The 18,475-nt window shown below is 45.1% G+C and overlaps 1 protein-coding gene across 1 annotated transcript in view; it reads left to right on the forward strand.

Annotated features, from left to right (window-relative positions):
* Window positions 1-18,475, forward strand: part of LOC147663075 (small ribosomal subunit protein mS27-like) — a 439,048-nt gene that overhangs the window by 224,167 nt on the left and 196,406 nt on the right. The gene's annotated exons all lie outside the window — the stretch shown is intronic.

The raw sequence follows: 18,475 nt of genomic DNA on the forward strand, positions 1-18,475 counted from the left end.
TAGCATAGACCGGGTCCAAAAGGTGTCCCTGTCGGTGCGTGGGGTCCGATAGCTTCAGATCCAGTTGAAGAGCTAGCATGTCCCGACAGAAGTCCTTGACCCCTGTGTCCTCTGGGCAATTTAGGTGCAAGTTCAGGTCTCCTAATAGGAGGAATTTGTCCCTGCGCAGGGTCGCCTCCATGAGGCTTTCTAGCAGGCTCTCCCTGAACTTTGTGCAAGCCCCTGGCGGCCGATATACCAAACAGCCATTGATCGTCGTGCCCCCGTTGATTTGAATCGTGAAAACGCCCGCCTCACTCTCCACAATCAGCGTGCGCTCTAAACAACAGCCCAAAGTTTTCCTAAAAATAATAGCAATCCCCCCTCCCACCCCCTCTGGCCTATCCTGCCTAACCCAGGAATAGTTCTCCGGCGTGGCCTCGATAATGTCAGAGTCGGAAAACTGGTCTAACCACGTTTCCGTTAGAAACAATAGGTCGAACTTTTTATCAGTAATCAGCTCGAAAACGTCAAGTCTGTGTTTACGTAATGACCTCACATTCAGGAGACCACAAGAAAGTGCCTGCTCCGTGGTATCCCGCGGCATGGTAGTAACACGGAAACCACAGTGAGGGCATACCCTATTGATGGGTTCCATTGAACCCCTCTTGTTACCCAGGGGATTCTCTCAGGGATTTTTTTAATGAATATCTTTTCATTAGTTTCATTTCTAAAATGGCACAATAACAGGTAAACTTGCACATACTGTTGACACTCAACTCCTCATTACTCACCCCCGCCCATCTAAGTCTTCCCTTCTCCCCTCTCCAAGTGAGATCTCCTCCTCTGCTGCGACAGTCGTATCCTCTTTCAAACCATGATATGCTTTCCACCTTCCTTAAACTTTTTGAAACTTTTAGGCATCCACTACTTTCATACACTACCCGCTCCACCTCCAAGCATCTAATCATTCCCACCATCAGTTCGGCCCTCATGGGGGTCTGATCCCGCCCCCATAATCTGGCCACATCTGTTTTTGCCACAATTAACTCCAGCATGCAGAATACCAATTGCATCCGAGGGATATCTACGTCATTAGGTATGCCTAGGATCATCAGCTAGGGTGTCCTTGGGAGTTTAATGCCATTACCATTTCCAGTCCGGTAACAACTTCTCCCGAAAGAGGACTCACTCTTAGGCAGTCGTAAACCGTATGTAAGAAGGTACCCTCTGCCACCCTGCACCGGAGGCATGCAATACTGCCAGTTCTTCCCATCTTGTGCAAACGGGGCCTGTTGTAGTAAGAACGGTGTAGGATGTTGAATTAGATTAAGCGCAGCCTAGGGGGTATCCTAGTCAATATCCTCCAGGGACCCAACTTCGGACTCCGACCATTCCCGGAGTTTCCCAAGGTTAGCCGGGATATTATTAAGGATAACATGGCATAACTGGGACACTGCCTTATGAGTAAGCTCTTTTCCCAGGTCTCCAGGGGGCTACCCTCTGGGAATTCCTCCCCTAGGATCCCCTCTGCTCTCAAGGCATGGGAGAGCTGATAGTATCAGAATTGCTGTGTAGGAGCCAGGGCATTTTCCCGCTGGAGTACCTCAAACGACTTAAGCTCTCCCCCGCTAGCACATTCCCCCCACTGTCTCTATACCGATCCTTTCCCAATTGTGGAAGCCGGTAAACATGCTCACTTTGGACAAGTGTGTGCCTCTCCACACCGAGGTAGCCACAGTGAGTCTCCCTTTCCAGCCCAGGTATCCCGTAGCCTCCTCCCTAGCCCCTAACTTCGTCCTGGTGGGCTTGAGCAGGTGCCGCCTCTGCTTTTTCCCATATATGTAGTGGACATGAGTCGTCACCCCCCATCGCTGCCCTCTCCACCCTATATGGCTATTAGACAATTGGCTATGCCTCCATGCACTAATGATTTGTAGCTGGCAGCCCTATGATATGCTTGCATGTCAGGTAACGCTATGACTCCACTGTAGACTGAGCAGTACAGCATCCGCAGACCCACTCCAGGGGTGCCCCAGCCCAGAAGAACGTTAGGAGTGTTTTATCGAGGCTGAAAGCTGAAAATGGGGTGTTTTGTTACACTTAAAGCAGTTTGGGTAGGATGATTATTTTGTACAGGGCGGCCCTGCCCATTCGGTTCAAGGAAAGGGTGCCCAGTATATCAGCTCTACAGCAGACCCAGCAGGCCAGCGATTCCAGGCAAAACCAAACAACAATGGACACCACTGTCCCGTACTGTACCATCGCTTGAAGGACTACGAGACCGTCCCCTTCACACACACTGCTGCGGTGGGTGCTGTGTGCAGAAGGGTCATCTAGCAACAGAACCTAGGCCCAAATCTGAACCACCTTAGATTTTTTAGTAAGTACCTCGAGTCCATGGTTTTGAATGCTTTCTCAAAGTCTAGAGACAGTATCACTCTAGGTTTTCTGTCTGGTTTGACCTTGTCAAGTCAGAACTGCAGCTGACGAAGGTTTAACCATGTTGCTCAACCTGACATGAATCCTGTATGATCAGGATGTATCAAGAGAGATATCACCCCTATAAGGCGAGTCACCCGGATCTTGGCCAGAATTTTACCAAGTGTTTTAGAAAGGAAATACATCTATAGGAAGAGCAAAGATTTGACGGCCTCCTCTCCCCAGGGATAACCACTATAATAACATGGTTAACGTTTTGGGGCAAGCTCCCATCCTCCGCGCCACCTCAAATAGATTAAGTGGGGAGCCAGGATCGCAGCCAGTTCTCCAGAAATTTCTCAGCATCTGAGGCCTCCGTGCAGCTGAGAACCCAACGCTTCTTCAGTAATTCCTGCGCAATCTGTATTCTACATCTCAGCCTGTGCCTCCAGGACCACCGTAGAGGAAAGTAATTTGGAGACCTGTTTCTTAAGGGTGACCACCTGCTCTTCCATTGTGGAAACGTGGGTCTCTGCTTCTGTGAACATTGGGGTACATTCTGGAGGTCTTGGTGCCGGAGACGTCGATCCACACCTCTCCCACCTTATTCTTCACCTCCTCACTTGAATCCTAAATAGCCTGGAGAATAGTAGCTCTGGCGCTCCTGCTGTGTGGAGGGGGACAGGGATTGCCTCCTTGATTCCCCCCCCCCCCCCCCCACCCCCCCATCCACCCTCCTCCTCTCCGGGAGCCATGGAAGTAAATCTCTCCTCGTGATTTGCAGGAGCCTTCCGGTGCCAGTCCTAGTCAAGTAAAGGGTGGAGGACACCAGACCCGCTTGCCCCAGGGGCGGCATGTGCTGCCAGTGCGAAGTTCCACAACCTCCACAGGTACTGGAACCTGCCAGACCTCCGAGGTAGTCTTTCCTTGGGGGTAGGGAGTGGGACCCCACAGCACCACCAATGCTGCCTTGTGGTCCGAAGATCTGATGCAAATACTGATGGTCCAAGGGCAGCATGAGCAGCCCGGACCCCATTCCCAGACTTCCACCTGCTTAGGCGCCGCAACAATGGATCTTTGGGAAAAAGAAGGTCATTGGTCTTGAGTTTGCCTCAACTCCACCCTCAAAGTCTACTGCCATTGATGGAGCAGGCGATCAGCGTTGTGAGTGGAGAGGTTTTGCTGTCTGAGTGAAGGCTGCTCATAAGCACTGGTTATCAGATGTGTAGTACTGGACCCAGTTGGTCAAATCCTTTGGTGGATTGCTTACCTGCCTTAGCTATGCGAACGCCGGGTATCCCACCATTTGTGCCCCGTTTGAGTAAGAATTCTTTAAAGTCGCTTAACCATTCCTCTTTAAAAGTAGCAGTGCAAGCAAGAAAATGTAAACAGGGGGCTCATATACAGTGCTGCCAGGACATTATCCCTGATCCGGCTTCACAGTCAATCTCCTCTCATACTGATGAATTATGGTCCTGTCTTCTCCCCCACTGTATGTTTTCTCCAAGGGGGGGCCCTCAGCATGCGGCCAGCGATAAATTATCTCTGCAATTGGAAGGCGTTTTTGATCAGCTTAAGACATGGCTTAAGTCAGAACTTCCCCCTTGTTATTAGACCTGGACACACTGGAAACCAAAATAGCGTCTGCCCCAGTATGTGATTGCTCTTTAGCCTCTGCTTGTATAGACAACGCCTGTCACCCAGCTGCCCTAGGATGCATAATGACTGTTTTGGCTAGAAGCGAGGTACCTGTCTTGGTATCTAATAGTGAGGCGCCCACTGGATGTCAAGTCAGGAACCCCCCACATCAGGAGCACGTCAGTCAAAATCATTGAAGACTAGGGCAATTGGGATTACCCAGCAGGGTACCTGCTCTAGCTATATGCCAGCAAAACTAACAATGTCTTAACCGGTATCATTGAGGAAGGGAAGTATATATGCATGTACAAGACATTACAAGAAGGAGAAGGGAGCCTCGTGGTAAGTTTTAGAAAGTGCTCCTGGCATCATATATTTGAAATAACAAATTATATATAACAGTTGTATCAGCACTGTGTGCAAGAATTGCAAGGGCAACCCTTAATGAACTTGGTGCACTAATTTGCTCGTGACACAAAAGGTGACGGTGCAAGTGACAAGTGAGAGAGCAGCGGAAGGCGCAAAGTGACAAAGTGAAAAAAATATATATACAGAAATATATGGTTCATCAAAGATTATTTACAATAGTTGGTCAAGATTAGGTTAGACATTTTATGCGAACCATAATTGAATGTGCGCCGCAGATTGCGCTGAATGGTCGACGGCGTTTCAATCCTATTTATTCAGGATCATCTGTACAAAAAGGAAAGGGGAGAGATCAGGGAAGGTTGGAATCAAGGAGAAGGTGCGCTTTGGAGAGTGGAGCCTGCGCAAGGGTGGGTGAAGAGTAGCCTACCTGAAGGATGCAGGAGGCGGGAGTCAAAGGGCAGCGTGGTCTGCCCAATTGAAAGGAGAACAAACTAATTTGTTAATGGGGAGGAGAACTCAACCTGGTCTATGGGTTAAACTCCTGTTGTTTTTGTACTAGCTCTGTGACAGCCACTAGTTTTGGGCATCCTATTTTGATTTCTCAGGTCCTTAAGCTGGCCAAGGGTCCCCTAGGGCACAAACTTGTGCCTGACCAAACCTTAGTTGATCTACCACCTGCAGCTTGTCCTTACTTGGCCGTGCTCATCGGGTTTCCTCCTCTGAGCATAGACCAATCTGAAGCTCATGAGGAACTATACAATAAAACTCTGGACTGATCAGTACGGCACAAAGTTAACCATTGCGACAGATATTTTATTTGATCCCGAAGGATATCAGAGGTGGTGCGCAGATGTGCATGGATTAGACCTGACCCGGGAGACCACAATAGTTTCTGTATAATCATCAATTTCAGATTCCCGTTCTTAGTTCATAATTTGTTTCGTTTTTGCTTGCCTACTGCCCAAAGAATAGTTGTTACGCCACTGGATTTCTTTTATAAACTGCTAATTGTTTATCATCCCAACAGATTTAGCCCTATAGGTCCTCCATTAAATAGACCCAGAGTTGCTGAGGCTTTTCAGCACTTGCCTTCTTTTAGTCAACTCATCCTGCTCACTTTCAGAATGCCATCTGGGGCTTCTTCTCAAGGTCCTGCAACTACCCACAGTGGTCCACTGTGGTTTTCACAATCCCTACTGTGAATAGATTTGACTCGCTTGTAGACATCAGTCGACTCCCACACGTGGCACACATGCCCATCAACACTGCTAATGACCAGATTATTGCCTCTTCAGACAAAATCTTAGTGGTCCATAATTCTGTGCGCTCTTATTCTCTTTTAAGTTGGAAAGTTGCAGTACTGGGAGGGAAAGTAGACAATCCTGACTGGTGAACTTTTATTAACATATTTGATATTATTGCTGTGCAGGAAACTTGGACGGCCACTCCTATTTCATTTGATGGTCATGCATGTTATTCGTGCCAAACAGCTCCATCTCCTCGTGGTAGGGCTATAGGTGGGCTTGCAACCTGGGTCTGTGTAAATCTGTGTGTGGATGTGACACCTATTACCACCAGGTTCCCAGCTTTACAAATCATAAAGGTCGAGGGTCGATCTTGTTGTTTTATTTTTTGCATAATTAATTTTTATAACAAAGATTTTGTTAGCTCTGTATGTATTAACTTTGCTCAATTGTTTAACTTTTTGTCCAATTTAAAATCCCCAATAGATAATGTCCAGTCGCAGCCTCCATATATCTTTTGATTCTAATGCAAAAATAGCTGGGGGAGCGCTCCTGGAGGGGAGATCTCCAAGGTAGCTCAGCAAAGCTAGGGGGGTCGAGCTGGTATAATATGTGGATTTACACAATCTTATTGAGCTAGTTAATCATTTAAATGAAGGTAAGTGCCTTCTGCCAACGTATAGGGGTCATGGTCGTCAATCGACCATTGATTAAATTTTTGTACCCTGGAAGTTAGCGGATCACTACACTAAAGGGAAGGTCGTGCTTACAGAATGGAGGGACCACAATGCACTGTCTATTATTGGGTTGCTTCCCTTGAGGAGGCTTCAACCGACGAGTGATGTTCTACCCACCCAACATTCTAGAGATGAGCTTAGACTGGTCTGGTGCCTCAAAGACAGATTAATCACACATGGCTCCATTTTAACTCAGTTCGAGGATTTATTTCTCAGTTGCTTATCAGAAGCCTATGGGGGTTCCATGCTAGATCACTATGTTGGACTAGTTCAGATCATCAAACATGTTCTTTCCAAGTCAGTGAGGCCAGATAAAGAGGACTCCCATTAGTTTGACACGTATTGCTCAGTGGAAAACAGGATCCGTAGGTCAGCTTTAACTGTCTCCCCCAGATTGCCTTCTAATGTGCGACTTTCTCATCAAGTATATAAGCTAGCACTTAAAGCTAGAAAGAAGTCACTCTATGAGCTGGACTGGTAAATCCTGGAAACAGCTGCGGTTGGCAATAATAGTAAAAGAAAATTGGGACGCTGTTAAATAAGGAAACAAGCGGCATCCCCATGGACAGATCTCTTAAACCTGCGGCCCATCTCCCTCTTGCCACACATCAGTAAGATGACTGAAAAGCACGTGAACACTCACCTATCAAATTACATCGAGGCAACGGAGGGCCTGGACCACTCACAATCTGGATTCAGGCCCAACCACAGCACCGAATCAGCCCTCCTAGCAGTGAGCAACAACATCAGGGTGACATTGGATGGAGGGGGGTCGATGATTCTGGTGCTGTTGGACTTATCCGCTGCCTTTGATACAGTGTCACATGAAGTGCTCTCGGCCGTCTGAGGGATGTGGGTTTAGGGGGTGTAGCTCTGTCCTGGATGGAGAGTTTTCTCTCAGGCCGCTCTCAAGAAGTCAGGTTGGGCTCCCATAAATCCATCTCTAGAGAGCTCACCAGGGGAGTGCCAGAGGGCTCATGCCTAAGCCCCACATTATTTAATGTGTATGTGGCCCCCCCTGGCTGACTTAGTGAGATCCTTTGGGTTCACCCCGGTATCATATGCCGACGACACCCAACTTCTGTTCCCTTTTAAAACCTTCACACCTGCTCTAATAAAATCTTTTGCAGATGGAATGAGGGCAGTGTCAGAGTGGATGGCCAAAAACTGCCTACAGTGCAACGTAGGTAAAACGGAAGTATTGTTGTTCGGGGAGGCAGTGACACTATGGTCCCCCGAATGGTGGCCCCTGGAACTGGGACCTGTTCCCAATCCCAAACAGACCGTGAAAAACCTGGGAGTGCTATTAGACCAAGCCCTTACATTTAAAGATCATGTAAACCAAGTTGCCGGTACATGTTTTAGGGCCATTGGACTGCTGAGAAGGGTGTTTCCATACCTACCTGACAGGCACAGGAAGACCTTGGTCCAGGCATTAGTCACTAGCAGATTGGACTATTGCAATGGTCTTCTTTTATCAACTAATGAAGAACAGCTTAACAAACTGCAAATAGTCCAGAATACCGCGGCAAGGCTAGTCCTCAACGCTCCATCTAGGACTCCCTCCCGCCCTCTATTGGCTAAACTACACTGGCTCCCAGTGCGCAAAGCATCAAGTATAAAATCCTATGTACCATCCACAAATATCTGTCAGGTACGGGGCCCAAGTACTTTACAAAAGTCTTCTCACCCTATGTCCCAGGGCGGTCCCTACGCTCCAGTAACCGCCAGCTATTACAGGCACCCAGAATCAAAAAATCTAGGCAGGGAGGCCGTGCCCTAGCCCATACTGGACCTGCTCTCTGGAGCTCTCTACCCCAGACATTAAAACAAAGTACCAATCACCTAACCTTCCGGAAAACCCTTAAAACCCATCTCTTCACAAATAGTTAATACACTTATCTAATCTAATCAGTCACTTTTGAACGTGGACCAGCATAATCCGTATTCCTTTCACTAGCAAAGCGCGGAGATACCCCTTCGGGGGTCTATTCAGGCGCTCGATAAGAACATAAAATAAAATAAATAAATAAATAAATTAGGTCAAGAAAAGTCCCAGATAACCCTTTACTACAATGCAATAATCTTAGTGCTGAGTGTGTTTCTCACTTTTTTGCTATTTACCATCTGGAAGAAGATGTAGAGGCAATTGGTCTCTTACACCACAGATTAATCAATTCTCCCTCTTTGCCAGAAGTTAAATCAGTTATACTCGCGAGTGTAGGCGGTAAGGCCCTCTGCCCAGATGGGACCACAATTGATTTAATAAGATATAATGTTGCTCTTAGGGGTCCCTTGATCACTAATGTTTTTAACAGTTCATTAAATACTCATATTCCACATGAAAATTGGCAATAATTGTACCTATTTTTAAGAAAGCCGATGTTCCCAAAGGGCTACAAGCCTATTTCCTTATTAGATAGCACTATTAAAATCATTGGTAGGGTTATTTACAATCGCATGGGCCCAGGAATTTGGGGTTCGTGCAAGATTGGGGACAATTGAGCAGTGTTTAAATTTGAGCCTAATAATTATAAGTACGTCTCAGTCAAACACTTTCCTCTCTATATGGCCTTTATGGACCTTTCAACGCCATTTGACTCTGCTGACAGGTCCAAGTTGTGGCTAAGGCTTTTGGATAAGGGTGTGGAAGCATCTTTTGTGAATTGATTATATAATTTTCATACTCTTCTGGTGGCTAACGTGTGTTTAAGCCCAGAAGGAGAATTGTCCCTGGTAATTAACCTCAAGCGAGGTGTGCGCTAAGAACGTATTTTACCCCCATACTTTTTATTCTATACATTAATGTCCTCTCTTGACCTCTAGTCAGGTTGACACCCCTGGATTCACCCAGGTGCCTGCACTTCTGTATGCAGACAATGCGGTCCTACTTGCTCAGACCCCAAAAGCGCTGCGTGTACTAGTCGTCCAGTTCATTGATTGCCTCGACCTAGCCACGAACTATGGCAAATCCCACATCATGGCCTGTGGACCAGGTAGAATTGACACCCCTAGAATAATTTTAAAGGAGTAGCCCTTGCATAGTTTAAAAGATTTTGTTATCAAGGCGTCACCTTTAATTCCTCAGGTACGTGGCAGTCCCAACTGTCTAGTTCTTGCCTTAAACTTAGCAGGACAGCAGGAGCCATCCTCAAATTAGTCAAATCAAGAGAGAAGGGGACGATCACCCCACTTCTAAAAATGTACATTACCCAGTGCAGCCAAGCTGCTACGTACGGGGCGGGGATATGAGGATTTCATAAATGTTCCCCCCTTCAGCTTAAGGAAAATCGCATATGCTGAAGGTTTTTACAGCTTCCTCATGCCACACCTGGCTTTATCTTACACACTGAGTTAAATCGGCGCTATATTGAGAGCAGTGCCCAATTGGCCCCTTTGTTACTCTGGGTCAATATATGGACAAACTCTCTGGCGCAGTTCTGTAGGTTGTCTTAGTCTGAATAATTGTGGCTCTATCCCATGGCTGGAACATTCCCCCTCAACATTCCAGGTGTTGGAGTTGTCTTCTTTGTTCTTGTCCCCCATAAATGTAAAGAAAGCAGTTAAATCAAGGGGGTAAAGAGCTTGTTCTTGGAATATTGCGCTGAAAAAATGTTGCAAAATTAGTTGGTGAAAAGTACTGTGATGAGTTATTATTAGACTCTCTAGCCCGGAGACTGTTTTTTACCTTTCTTTAGTATTAATGCAATGGAAAAGGTCTCTTCTTTTCCGATTTAGATCTGGCTCAGTGTGCCAGCTCATGAGCTTCAGAAAACTTACAGATGCCCTAGTAGGAATTTCCCAGGCTTGTCCTTGTGGAGCAATCACTACTGTATTATATGTTCTTTTGCAACTATTTTAGTTATTCGCAAAGACATTTTCTTAAACATTCTATTAAAAACCTTAGGGTACTGTAGATTTGGTCAGGCCCTACACAAGTTGCAACGTCTGAATACACCAATTATCTGTTTTAGGGTGAGTGCTTTTCTTAAAGCTACAATTAGAGCCAGAAATTCAATGGAAGAGTAACGATGTCTGTTTTATTGATATAATAGTGCCTCACTTTTAGCTATTTGTTTTTTTATCATGCTGTATTTACATTTCATATGCATGTTGCACTTTTTAGGTCTCACTTAGGCAACGTTTACGCTGTCTCTTCGAGACATGCTATATTCAGGATATGGGCATAAAGCTCCGCCCATGTTTTTAATTGGCTCCTGTCCCTGTTCTTTGTAAATGGTGGCTTTTCATTGGTCAATAGTCTTAGTAGTCCCTCCTTAGTACCGCCTTGTCTCTTCTTGTAACCTTTCATGAGGACACCCCCTGTTACATGTGTTGTTACACCCTAGGTTTTAATTACAGCCTTGAGGCACTATTTTCTTAAAAGGCTTCAGGTAGGACACACACTTGGTCCGCAGCGAGGTGAACAGTGGTTACTTCACTCACTAGAACATCTCATATTTATATGAGACCGTCAATAAATTTCCCTTCATCAGCTCCATACACAGTTCAACCTTATCCGAAATGAATGTAATGATTATTTTGTCACATTTCAAAGCTACTAATTGTATATATGGACATAGCTATTTGAATGTACTCGTTGTACTGTCTTGCATGCAATGCATTATGGATATGGTGGATATCTTCTGCAGGGTGCAGTACCAAATGGGGACCTCTTTTGACCACAAATGGTATTGCACCCTGCAACATGGCTAGTTAAAAAACATTGGCATTTATATAATGTCAGTAACTCCAACAAATGTGAGACCGATTGTATTTCCAATGCAATAGGTCTCGCATTTATTAAAGTTAGAGCTGTTGGTGTTGAAAATTACAGTGTTTTTTACGTTTGCTTTTTTAGGTTGAGCCTACAGTCAGCGCGCATGCGCTGCTCTGCGAGGCATGGTGTATTGCAGTATGTACTTGTAGCGCCGCCCACTCTCCGCCCATATTTGTCATTTGCTTTTGTCATTGTCCTTGTCCTTCGTAAATGCTGGCTTCTGATTGGTTAATAGTCTTGTTAGTCCCTCCTTAGTACTGCCTTGTCTTCATTTGTAGCTTCCCATGAGGAATGGCCCTTCTACTTGGGTTGTTACACGTATGCTTTAATTAGAGCCTGGGAGTACTCTTAATTGGCTTTCCTCTACCTGCTGTTGCAGGCAGGACACACTCTCTCTTTCACATAACTTTAACAAAAAATGTAAGCAGCACACCGCCTCAGATAGGATAATGGCAGACGTGTTTTTCTTTTACCTTAACATGGCATGCTTGTTTTATTATAGTGGATCGTCAGCTGTCCATTGATATCCCCATGGCCTTAAGACTTTAAACATATAATTGCTCATATTTCAAGCAGCTGTGTACTGTTTCGCTTGGGTAGTTTATGATGCTCACTCAGGGACCTCTAGAAGCAGCTTGAGGTACTGCACCTAGACATGCAGTGCTGGTGCCTTGTTCACTAGGGACCTCTAGGAGCAGTTTGCGGTACTGCAACAAGACATGCAGTGCTGGTGCCTTGCTCACTAGGGACCTCTGGGAGCAGCTTGCTGTACAGCACCGAGACATGCAGTGCTGGTGCCTTGCTCACTAGGGACCTCTGGGAGAAGCTTGCTGTACTGCACCGAGACATGCAGTGCTGGTGCCTTGCTCACTAGGGACCTCTGGGAGCAGCTTGCTGTACTGCACCGAGACATGCAGTGCTGGTGCCTTGCTCACTAGGGACCTCTGGGAGCAGCTTGCTGTACTGCACCGAGACATGCAGTGCTGGTGCCTTGCTCACTAGGGACCTCTGGGAGAAGCTTGCTGTACTGCACCGAGACATGCAGTGCTGGCGATCCATTTCTGGTAGTCTAATACATACTCATTTACCTACGTGGTGAAGCAATACCAACGAAGTAAACATAGTATATTCTCAAATGTTGTTGTTTTCGACCCAGGGGTAGGGATTAAATATGTAAAATGCGTTGAAAAGTCAAAGTACTTACATTTTAATGGATAAAGAGCCAGATGTAATGTCTCCTGACCTTAAAACGTAATGCTTGACTATTAATAGGCTCATAAAGGACTAATTTCTGCATTTTGTCTAAGATATACATTTATGACTGGTTTACTAATGTGTAGTTGTCGAAATGTGTTAAAAACACATGGAAGGTTTGTGAATACACTTTAATTGTCTTTTTAGGGTCTAGCCTGTGAGAAAATGCACTAGCGCATATGTCTCACTTTTCAGACACTCTTGCATACAAAAAAGGGCTTGGAAGCCTCCCGTTGCTTACCATTTGTTGGCTTGTCTTGCAAGTCGTAGAGGTAGATCTACCCTTTCCCTTCCTCTCTCTGGGGTGAGTGCTTGCAATGTTCAACACTCCATCCATCATCCCCTTTGGTTTTGCTTTATTGGCCCTAAATTGGCAGGGTATGCCCAGATGTGGCTTCCTTGCTCACTTTGCCACTGGATTTAATATAGCCTGGCTGATGAGGGTTATGAACCTGAAACCGGTCCCAGGATGCTTGTTTCCAGTCCAAGGAAGACATGGCTTGGCAGTTCGGGCTGGACTGTTCCCATGAGGCACAGGGTCAGACTGATTTACAGATGGCCATGTCTGAACTGGGGTGGCGGAGTGAGCTAAAGAATGATGATGGATTAAACCCAGATCAGTTGACTGGGGCTGAGTGCTTGCAATGTTCAACACTCCGTCCATCGTCCCCTTTGGTTTTGCTTTGTTTGCCCTGAGTTGGCAGGGTATGCCCAGACGTGGGTCCCTTGCTCACTTTGCCACTGGATTCAAGATAGACTGGCGGATGAGGGTTATGAACCCGAAACCGGTCCCAGGATGCTAGTTTCCGCTCCAGGGAAGACATGGCTTGAGCTGGACTGTTGCTATGAGGCACAGGGTCAGACTGATTTGCATATGGCCATGTCTGAACTGGGGTGGCGGATGATGGATTAAACCCAGATCAGTTGACTGGGGGTGAGTGTTTACAATGTTCAACACTCCGACCATCATCCCCTTTGGTTTTGATATGTGTAATTGAGGCAGTGCTTAATTTGTAACATAATGAGTGCCGGTTCCCAAAGCATGGCTCAAAAGATGGTGGGTGGTGCTATTAAATGTCTGCGAGCCCATTTGCACAAGTACCAAAAGGGCAAAGTAGGCACCGGCCTATGGGCCCCACTCCTTTGAAGGGCCCCGCCACAACAGATCAAAATACAACTTAGTACATAAACCAGAGACATCAGATTCACATAACAGTTTGTCTCTTAAAAGCTCATCTTCTGGCAGCTGCCAGTTTGTAAAGTAATATCCGGTGCATTGGGTATTAGGAGATCATTTGTGAGGGGGTACGAAATTTCGACTGACTTGAGGCCCCCACAGGGTTTAATCGGCACTGCGCATGCCGAAAACCAAGGCTGTTTAGTCCAGAATGCACCTCATGCCAGACACTCCCTTTCCCTTCGTCTCACCCTGGCAGGCTTCTGCTTTCTCCCTTGTGGGCGGTTTTTCCATCTCCTCTTCTTTCTTCATGCCATTTGTGTGTTTTCCCCTTTTTGCTTTTTTTATAATGTCTGATAAGGAAAGATGAGTGCTGGTGGACTCCACCGGCTCAAATTAAGCACTGAACTGCGGGGTTACCACTTTTATTTGTAATTGGGAGCGAAAACCCCTGAGAAATGTTTGCCGCGCTGGTTCTAAATGGGATATGTTAATGGATTGTAGCAATTATTTTGACAACCAGGCATTCGGTTGTTTAGTACTATGTAAATGCTCAAGTGAAGAGGAAGATGTTTGTGCCACTGTAGAAGTCAGTTCTATCGAAAGAGTAATTCTGTAGCACAAATATTGTAAATTAGAAGTCGTATTAGCGATAATATCGTCTCTCATAGATCCTGTAGCTGGAGGTATAATGAATGGCCATATAATAAACATATCGAAGAACCGGATCATTGGAAGTATTTTGACAGAAATAATGCCCATTTACATGGCCGTTGAATTTACCAATATACACTCTAAGGCTGTATATTTTGTAATTACTGTGCCCATCGAGCATAAACGTTTAATTACTGTGCCACAGAATGTCAGTTAACAATTGCTGGCAAATGGCAGCCTCTAGTTTGTACAGCTGAGCGTCTCACCTCCCCCCCCCCCCCCCCCCCCCACTTGAAATAGGTGGCAGAATGGCTCCATATATTTCTATAGGTGCTGACATGAATTCTTCTTGGAACAAGAAGAGGAGCCTGGTGTGGTTTAACTGAGTTTTTCCATGCTATGGGAACAGTCCACCCCAAAGTGAATGTATATCTATACTTTACGTGTTTTCCAGAATCATTTTTTTTCGGCTCATGAGACCAAATGAGTGTTGAAGTGCCTTCATGTTCCTCCGAGTTCTCTTTTCAATGTTGTGGTTAAGAATTTAACGGTACAGAGTAGAACAGTCGTTTTTTTAGGTTGAGTATTTGAGACCTCTTGTATATACTTTAGTATATACTTATTATATTTAGGTCTAGCATTCGAGACCTCTTGTGTATACTTTACTATATACTTATTATATACTTATATGTGTATTTACTTTGTGGGCTCTGGAGATTATCCCTAGGACTTGTCTGCTTCCACTTAGGGACTTTTTTTCTGTTCAACTGCCTATATTTAACTGTCTTGATAGAAAACGACCAGCAGAGGTCATTAAAATACCAGAGTTGCTTTCTGCTGAGGGACCTTCTTTTTTTTAACTTGTCTGGCAACTGCCTCTATTTAACTTTCTTGATAGAAAGCGACCAACAAAGGTCAGTAAAATACCAGAATCACTTTAGCATTCTCTAGATTCCAGTCCATAGAAATTGTCGAGCACTCGTAGACAATAATCTTTTTTTCAAATCTTGTATTTTCAGTAATATGACAACCGAAGGCCCTGATTTCATATTAAAAACAGAGCTTTGGACTATACCATTTCCCGCTGAAAGGCAATATTTCTCTCCATGTGGTCCCATACTGACGTGTCACGCAGTTTAGTGCTTACTTTCCCTCCATGTTAAAGAGCAGTAGTTGTTTCAGCACCCAGGCTAATGTGCTGCATAGCTAAATACATATAAGGTCGCAAAGGCTAGACCGATTGCATTGCAAATGCTTGTTTCATCTTCAGAGAGAAGATTAAATCCTGTTTTTGGCTCCCAAAATAAATCGATTTATCCTTCGTTAACAAGGCCTAAGTGTAGAGCAGTGGCTTTTTCCCTCAAAATACTCTGAAAGTCCACGTGGACTGCCAGAGGTGCTGCCGTAGCCAGAGTTGAGTGACTGCTCTCTTTGTCTGGAGGGACAGACAATTTATTTTGTTCACTTAAATGTTTGTTTTATTTTGCATGATTTTATCAGTTTAGGTAATAAGGAGTGGAAGGAGCAATGTATACATTTGTGGCCCCATCTTACAAATCACAGGGTGTTTATTTGTTTAAGACAAGTCTTTGTACAAAGGTAGGGTAGATGTTTGACTATTCACATGAACGTCTTCCTTCTCAAATTGCGGCTTCCAATAAAAGCATAACATAGCCTTTCTGTTGACTGAGTGGCAAAGGCTGGTCTGAAGAAATGATGAAATGTTGTACAGCCATATACAGGGGAAATATCCTTATGATTTTTCGAAAATATGTATTTTTTTCATATTCACAAAGGGAGAAGTATGTGTAACTGAATAAGATATGTCTTCCCCTTGCCACTATTTGAATCTTTGTAAGTTTGACTGACAATTCAGCCTGTTTTTTACTCTGTCCAAACTTTGATGCAATTGTGTGCTTTTCATTGTTGTTTGTTTTCTCTGCTAGTGTGCAGATCCTGGTTCTCATCTGGCTCAGGATGTTTTCATCGGGAAACAGCATTTACACAACGCTGTCAATACCACGTGTGGCATTACATCGCAAGACGTTTCAACGCCTTGAACTAGGTGGCATGCAACAACCGGGAATGTGTTGCATTTTAAATCCAACACCTTCCCTGCTGTTGGACTAACTGGAGTAGGAATAGTAATTTATACTATTCCTAAGTCAATCGCCACCTAGCACAAGTCGTTGAAACGAATTGCGATGTAATGGCACGCGTGGTAACAACGCGGTCGTTGTAACAACCGCGTTGTTGCCTATTGCGCGGTAAAAGCACGCTTTGTAACGTGCTACATTGGTTTTCATCTCACACTTCTTCCGGTTTTTCCGTATGGGTGGAGGCATCTCACTTATCCTGGTCAGCCTCAAAGGTAACGGCTCAAAGGATCTAGGCCTGATGTACTAAGAGTCCAGTCGCAAACTGCGCATTGACTTTTGGCAAAAGGACTCTGATTTTGGGAAATGACCTATGTACTATTTGGTAAGTGTACAAAATAACCAGGCACATGGAGTCCCATAACAATCTGTCTAATGAATATTAATTAGGCAGGTTGCAATATGCGCCACCGCTGTGTTTGGCTTTAACCAGGAAGGATGGTACGCAAGGGACGGGAGACTCCCCTGTCTCTCATGGAGGTCTGTCAGGGTTAAGTTTCAGGCAGTTAGACCTTATCCAGTCCGCTACGTTGATCATGCTATTGAAGAAGTTGGCTCTTGTGGTGGTGGAACCTTTCTGTCAAAGAGAGGATAAGTTGGGTTCCATTGACGTAGGATTTGATGGTGATGCCTTTGGATCTAATGAAGTTGGCGAGGAGGGTCATGTAGATGTTGAGCCTGAGTGATGAACCCTTAGGGACTCCACAGATCAGCTCCTTGGATTCTGATGTGTACAGTGGTTAAAGGATCTGTAGATGAGTTACAGCACCTTGATTTTTCGAGACTATAATTTGCAGAAGGGCAGAGAGAAGAGTTAGTTATTAAGATAGCATGACTCTAGTTCATGAATCTCTTCTTCAGAATCTGTCTTGCAGGTATCCGTATTTCCTTACTAACTACATGCTAAAGTTGTTCAATCTATCCCGGGTAATTTTCCCATTACTCTGCCCCCACCCCCTCTTTGAAGGGATCAACTTGCTATTCTTGTCTAATGTTTTTGAATATTAAAGAAGATCCCTGATGAAGATGAAAACCCTAGCTGGCTGTAACATGCATTCTCTGTGATGGGTCTGTTCGTTAATTTCAGAACCAACTCACAATCCTCCCTATTAGAACCATGGGATTAGAAGCAGTTTTTTAATGTCATCTTATTCCTTAACTAGTTTGTTAAAAGAAACTCGAGGATCAATTACCACTGAGTGGCATGCTTCGATGCATGATATGGTTGTCATTATTGCCTTAACGCCACTAAGCAATTGCAGTATCGGCTGCTACCAGACCCGAGTGGTGTGGTGGGGGGAGGGAAAGAGGTAGGATTACAAAAAAACTAAATAAAAAAACCTTACCTGTAACGGCCGCCCGCCGCCTCTCCTCCATTCTCTGTCATCTTCCTTCCCTTGCTGAAGTTTGGCCAGCAACAGGAAGCACCCGGGCTCCCAAGCTCCCCTGAGAGAATCACAACGCTGCAATGCATCGATGTGATTGGTCTGAGCGCCGTGGTTCGGTGCTCTGGCTGGAAACGGGAGACTTTGCATGTACCGCACCAGGCTGTGTAATGCAGCCTGGTGGGGAAGATGCAAAGTGCGCAGCACTATTTGGCAGGCCCAAGAGGGTCGGCCAAGCAGTCCTATGCACTTAGGAAATGTAAACCACTCCTCCCCCTGCTCTGGCCAGCCCAGCCCCGCCCACCAGTTACGAAATAGGAAAACTAAAATGATAATAACAGTAGTTATTATCATTTCAGTTTTCCTTTTGTTCAGTGCATCGACGCTCCTCTGCCTTAGCTGAGGAGCTGCCACTGGGCAATTGTTGCTTTATGTGAAGTGTTTTGCCTATGTCAACATTTCCCTTTCATTGTTACTCTTTTAATGAGAGCAAAATAAAAAAATGTTTGAGCTTCAGTGCTTCTGCTTGTGCTTTCTAGTCAATTTTCATCTTCGTTTTTTTGTTTGTTTTTTTCTTCATATTTTTTCTTTAAAATTATGTAAAGAAGAGTCACTGTTTGTTTTGTTACCGAAAATACTTTTTTTCTCTCCTGAATTTCTTTCTTCATCCTTCATGTTTGC

The sequence above is a fragment of the Lissotriton vulgaris genome, unplaced genomic scaffold, assembly GCF_964263255.1.
Source record: "Lissotriton vulgaris unplaced genomic scaffold, aLisVul1.2 SCAFFOLD_2005, whole genome shotgun sequence".
In the NCBI taxonomy this organism is placed as follows: domain Eukaryota; kingdom Metazoa; phylum Chordata; class Amphibia; order Caudata; family Salamandridae; genus Lissotriton; species Lissotriton vulgaris.